Raw genomic sequence first — 6916 nt, forward strand, 5'->3', positions numbered from 1 at the left:
CGGATGGGACTGTCTCCTTTTGGGAAACCCAGAGCCCTTCACCGAAACCTGCTCACAAATGTACTCCTGAACTAATTGATATCTCTAATCCCTTATTCGATCAGGATTTCGATTAGTTCATGGAGAGCCTTGACAATCTCGAACCATTTGATGATCTCGAGGACTGGTCAGACAACGTCGACTTGTTTATGGATGTCATGGCCCATCCACCCCAGATGGCAGATGCCCTCTGGGAATTAGTCAAGCTAAAAAAGGGAAAATCTAAAGCTTCTGGAAAAAAACAGCGAGTCGATCTTCGCCAAACCCTGGATTAAGGAGCCAGAAAGATTGACTCCCACCCAATCGTAGTTACATTGGATGAACAAAAATGCCCTACGCGTAGAGATGGGCATCCCACTCCTCGCCCACCCAAAGCACACATATTCCAAAATCGGTGGCCTAACCAATTCCGACTCTGAGTACTCTTACAACTCGGAGGATGACTTGGATGACCTAATCCAGTACAACAAGGAAGTCGAATCCAACTCGACCAAGAACTCCAAGTCCGATCAGGACTCCTTGCCCAACTTGGTCATATATGCAATGCCGCAAGGACGGGCGGTGCGACTGGAGGAGACACGCCCTCAAACTCTCAAGGCTCCCAGCTCTCAGCTAGCTGATCTCCCTTTCTAGTAAGGCACACCGATAGATCCGTCAGCTAGCAACAAGACCAAGAGCTTCAAGACCTCTGTTGTGAAATCCTCATGGTTCACAGCTCTAAACTCCATGAATCAGAGGATCAAGTGCTTGTTCAGATCGGTGTAGTCGATGCACATCCTCCACTCATTGTTGTTCTTCTTCTGGACGAGTACAGGGTTGGCTAAACAGTCGGGGAGGTAAACCTCTTTGGTGAACCATGCTGCGAGTAGTTCTGCCAGCTTCTTCTTGATGGCTTCTCGCTTGTCCGGGGAGAAACGTCATAGTTGCTGCTTTTTTGGTATGGCTTTGGAGTCGACCTTTAGTGCATACTCAATCAACTCCTTGGCCACCCCTGGCATATCCACTCGCTTCCACGCGAATACGTCTTAGTTGGCCCTAAGGAAGCTTATGAGCTCGAGTTCCTATTTGTCGCTCAAGCCAGCTCCGATGATAGCAGTTTTAGAGTTTTTCCTCTTGTAGCTGGATGGTCTTGGTGCCAACGTCCCCGGCTGGTTTTACCGAAGACTGGCTTGGCTTCTTAGAGGGCATTGAATCCTTGTTCAGTGATAACTCCTTGGCAGCGGTGAGGATCTCACTGACGGAACTAGGTACTCAAATGCTAGAGGCATGGATGATTGCCTCCTTGTCGCATTCGAAGGACTTGAGGAGATCCCCACGCAGAGAAAGGACTCCTATGTTGCCCGGCATCATGAGGACTAAATAGACATAGTGGGGTACCTCCATGAACTTGGCCAATGCTGGTCTTCCCAAGATGGCATGGTAGGAAGATTCGAAGTCGGCTACTTTGAACTTGATATATTCTGTCCAAATGTTTTGCTCTGTACCAAATGTGACTGGGAGAGTAACCGAGCCAATTGGTGTAGAGGAGTTTCCTGGAACGATGCCACAGAAGGGAGCTTTACTCAGCGTGAGCAAACTCATGTAGTTGAGGCCCATCTTCATCAATGTGCTTGCAAGATCAGGTTGAGCCCACTTCCTTCGTCAATAAGTACTCGAGTGAGCTTGGATTCTTGGACGATAGGATCGAGTATTAGTGGAAACTTTCCTAGTTCAGAGAAGCTGGTCCACTGATCCTCCCTAGAGAAGGTGGTGGGGATCTCGCTGTATTTCAAGGGTCTCTGAATTGCAGGCTCGACTAAGAGGATCTCCCTGAGTAGCAGCTTCTGGGCACGCTTGGAAAAGTTTGGATCTCCTCCAAATATGACATTAACCACGTTTTCGGGCTTCTGGAACCCGTCAGGGTCTTTCTTGTCATCATCTTCGTCCTCCTTGTTCGGCTTCTTCTTGGGTGCATCTGGCAGCGGGGACTGAAAAGACTCGCGAATAATTGTGCACTCGAACATCGAGTGATTACTCTTGGGGTGGATCGGGCACCTTTTGTTGTGCAGGATCTTATCGAACTGGTCCTGAGGTTTTTCTGTTTTCTTACCGCGCGGGGTGCGATCCATAGTGCCGACGGTATCGTCTGGCTTGCGCTTGCGCGCAGGATCCCACTGGTTGTTGTTGCCTCCACGATCATTACTGCGCTTCCCATTGTTGTCTTGGGTGCGACGCGGGAAGTGACTCCGCTCTTGTTCCTCTTCGTCTGCCCAACGTTGCATCATGTCGCGTAGTTCCACCACCGTTTTGGGACGTTTACGCCCGAAGTCACGGTAAAGTGATTGGGTGGTGATGCCATTGTGGAAGTAGTGGATGACATCCTCATCGAAAACATTGGCGATGGTCGCCCTTGTGTCGAAGAAGCGCTTGACGTAGGACCTGATGGCTTCGCCTGGCTCTTGCTTGCACATTGCAAGAGCGTGTCGAGTAGCTACTCGATGTAGGGACCCCTGGAAGTTGTCGATGAAGGCCTTCTTTAGATCCTCCCATGAGTGTATGGACTCGTGCTTCAGGCTCTCCAGCCAGGTGAGAGGCACGGGACCCAGGACCATCTGGAAGTAGAGGACCTTGGTATAGGTGTCTCCTCCTACAACATTGATAGCGATCGAGTACAAACATAACCATTGAGCAGGATCTTGCTTACCATCGTACTTCTGGATGTTGGTGGATTTGAAATCTTTCGGGTACTCGACGTTATCGAAGATGCTGCTAAGGGCTAGAAACTGGTCGGAGTTATCTACAAGATGCGCTTGGCGTCTTGCATTGATGATCTCCCGCGCATCCATCCTGGAATCGGCTACTTCTTCACAATTGTGGCCGCGGCTGTTGTTGCGGTTCTATTGAGGCCTTGGAGCTTGGTTTGTTGTGGGTTGTCCACCCCTAGGACGGTGCCCGCTAGCAATTTCCTGATCCTCTTGGTTTCTTCGGTTTTGTTGTTGTTGTTGACGGTGATAGCATCCCGGAGTGCGGCTTGCTTGTGGTGCTACTGACGCGGTAACCCTGGATTGGGTGCCATGAAGTGAGGACAAAGGGTTTTGTCACTTGAGTTGTTCGACAGCATGGCGAGTGAGTTGTATTATGTGCTGTCTCTGGATTTCGTGGTAGCTGCATGAGGCGCATGGTAGCTTCTGCCACTGCTGCGATGGGGTGTTAAAGATTGGATCTACTATGTTGTCGAACTCCCGGTGAAGATAATGTGGGTCAATGCGAGCGTGTCCCACAGCTCGAGCCCTACGCTCTTCCCTGCGTTGATTCCTCGCTCTGCGGGCTGTTCGGGTAGCTTCATCCTCATCTTGTGGGGCATTTATGGTCAGATCATCTTCTGAGATCTGATCTGGGGTTTCATTAGGATCATGCTGACTGGGAGCGCCTGCATCTTGCCAATTGATCACGGAAACCTGACGCTCTGGGGTATAACTCACGAGGTCTGATCCATAATCGGCTAGTTCAGTTCCTCTGGATCCAGTTTCCCGTATGGGTGTAAGGGGAGTACCGTGTTGAAACGGGAGATCATCGATGCTGGCGACTTCTCGAAGACTGTCGAGTAGTTCTGCAAATTAGTAGCTATTGCTGGACTTCAGTTGGAATTTTGCCAACGCATCGATGATGGGATCCAGATTGTCATGGGTTGACTCATCTGAGTCTGAATATATGTCGAAAACGGGTGCCCCCCGGCTAGCGGTGGCGGAGAAGTTCTCGGCGTATGCAGTTTGATCCAAGCTAGCTTCGTACGAAGGGTAGATGGATTTGATCATCCGCTGGTAAGCAGATGGGTCGGGCGAGGAGGGTCTCAATCCGATTAGAACTCGAGTCGAGTTCAATCTGAGTCCGAGTGGAACTCGAGTTGACGTCGAGTTTCTGCTCGATTTTCTTGGCGATGTCGGGAAGTAGCATGTCGCCATGATCATTTGATCCGGTGATGGCGTTGCAACTTTCCGACGAGATTGTCGGTGTTTACCGCCAAGCCTGCTCAGGGATACCCTTAGCAGTAAGGTTTGTAGGTAGGGATCGACTGCTCTGGAACTTGATGGTACAAGGAACACAAAGATTTAGACAGGTTTGGGCCGCGAGTTGCATAATACCCTACGTCATGTGTGGTTGTTTGTATTGCCTTAGGTGTTGAAGATGTTTTGAGGGGGTTCCTGCCCGCCCTTATATATCGGGGGGGGGGGGGGACAGGGTTACATGGAAAGTCCTAGCTGAGTATAGTTAGAGTCCTACTACAACATAATCGGGTAGTTTCCTTTGTACTGCAGCCAGTTCTACACCTATTCGGGTTGTTACAAGAGAAGTAAGGTACATCCATGGTCTATCGCTTATTCTAGCACATTCTTTGCCTATAAGAAGTCCCACTGCCCCAGGTCTGACAAGCCCCCGAGCTCTTCGTAGCCGAGTCCTGTAGGTGTCGAGTACTTGGCTGGGCGTATTCAAGTACTTCAAGTAGTCAGAACATCCTTCTAGTTGCTTCTGGGCCTTCCTTCAGATGCGTCGAGTAGTCCTCCAAGTACTTCTGGTTGCTCCGAGGCTGTGAGGTGCTCAAGCCCCAAAATCTTGATCATATATGGTGCGCTAAGTACTCGCGCTCCATATGGAGTAGCCCCCGAGCCTTAGGTTGAATCACAGAATCAGACTGAGGGTCACTTCAGTCTTTTTCCTTCATTGTCTTCCAAAAAATTTGAAAAACAAATCTCTGATGCACATATCCCGCAGCCCCCGAGCTTTAAATCAAAATCTCCCATTCTACGGGTAGCCCCCGAGCAAAGATTTGGAATTAAGGATCTAAGATGTAGCATCAGATTTTATTCCTAAGAATATATGCAGGTTTAATCAGATTTGATATCCGAAAAGACCCCTTTTTCGGGCAAAATCCCAGAAAAATGATACGATTGGATATGCCACACTGATTGCACCCGAAATATTCTCAGAAATAAAACTCGGGATGTATATCTTTTTACTATACGCTTACATGGGACTGTACTGTATGGAGAATCTGCATTATTGCATTCGTGAGTGCTGCCACTGTAGCATCACGGGTTGTCCTCCAGTAAGATCCCTTGCGGCTATAAAAAGTGGGTGAGTGGTCTTTCTCAGAAGCACCAGCATTCCAAAACTATGGCTTGCGTTTGGTGTTCTTACTCTCATCCTCCTGAAGTTTTGTGTAGTGTTTTCAAGCAAAAGATGCTAGAAGAGAACTTGCGAGTGACAAGAGAAGTCTCTGCTGCCAAACCCTACAACCCTGCTTCTCTTAGCGGATCCATGCTGGACATCATGTCCTTGCGTATTCCAATGAGGCAGGTTCTCTGTCGATGGGTTGGGTCTTGTTGTGTCACATCCTTGGAGTTGCCTGTTTCTGGGTTCTCAAGAACTGTCATCTCGTGTAAGGAGACTTAACCTTGTCATAACATATTCAAGGAGAAGGAGAAACTTCTCTGCAAGATGCTACAAGAGATCTTGCGAGGCAATTATTGTAATCTGCCGCCAAACTCTTGAAACTTTTCTCCCAGAATACAAGTATCATTATTCCCTTGATGGGAATAACAAGTCTCGGGCCGATCTAGTTGCAGCAAGCCTCGATTAGAAGCTCCAGGAGATCCAGGAGGTATGCATGCAGACCCGAGTCGTTATAAAGTTTTTAGAAGAAAGTACTCGAATTGTAGTATCGAGTAGTTGTACTGTGTCAAGTACTTTTTCTTTATTCTGGAATGTAATCCAAGTAGAAGGAAGATGAGTCGAGTAGTTTGACAAGTGATGTGAGTGTTTTCTTTTTCCAGAATATAATCTCAGAAAAAAGAAATGTCTCAGAAAATCCCGTATTTTCCGCAATTTGATAACTGACTGTTATCCTTCTCGGTATTTACCATGTTGCCACCGCCACCATAAAATAGAACGGTAACTAGGTTTTACCCCCACCGACCGCCATTTTCACTTTTACTGTTTAGATCTGTTCTTGCTCCCAGCCTCAAACTTTCAGATCCAAAATTCCTTACTTCCCCTTGCTTCCTAATCCATTAGGGTTTTAGCCAGTGTATGCGCGTGAAGCGCTCTGTGGATTTCCGAATGGCTCCGAAGAAGTCGAGCAAGGGCAAAGGCGTAGCTGCGGAACCAACCCGCGAGGAGGGATGGGTCTCAAGTAAGTGTTCTGAATCTGACCTAGTGTTGACGGCCATTATCTCACGTTTTGACCGTCAACTTCTCGGAAATAAATTGAGTTTTGCAATAAGTTCCATGCATATTTTATTCGATTCTAATAAGTTCCACAAGTTTTGGATGAGTTGTGCTTGCAGGAATTCACTGTCCAAAGATGGTCGAAATCAAAGAAAATCCCGGCCGCCCGGCACATTCTGTGCCGACCGGCCTGACACCTCCACATACATGGGTCCAATAATTTTACTATAGCAATGTGACAAGTTGATAAGGTTCCACAACAAGGCAAACATCTCATATCCTGCCGGTGGACTCGGAAGGCACAAGGATCAAGCCAAAGACCCACATGCCAGTGCCAAGAACGTCAAATGGGGAAACCACCCATCCCAGAGGCAATGTGGAGTGTTGATCTACAACATCGGCGAAACGGAGGGCTGAAAGGCTCTGGAGGCAGGTCGCCCGGCCTCCCCCGGGCTGCCCGGCCTTAGGAATCATCATCCGAGGAAACTACCCGAATAACCGACCTCCAGGAGTGATCAAGAGCCATCCACAGAAGGTCGCTGGCCAAATGGCACAATCCTAGGCCGGCCGGCCTAGGATGGGCTACACGGTCCCACCTTGCAGCCTCTCGGCTCCCGGCTTCGCGTGGAAGTTAAGCACCACCTCTACAGTTGCGTACACCGGGCGCTACCAA

Source organism: Panicum virgatum, chromosome 1N (assembly GCF_016808335.1).
Source record: "Panicum virgatum strain AP13 chromosome 1N, P.virgatum_v5, whole genome shotgun sequence".
Taxonomy (NCBI): Eukaryota; Viridiplantae; Streptophyta; class Magnoliopsida; order Poales; family Poaceae; genus Panicum; species Panicum virgatum.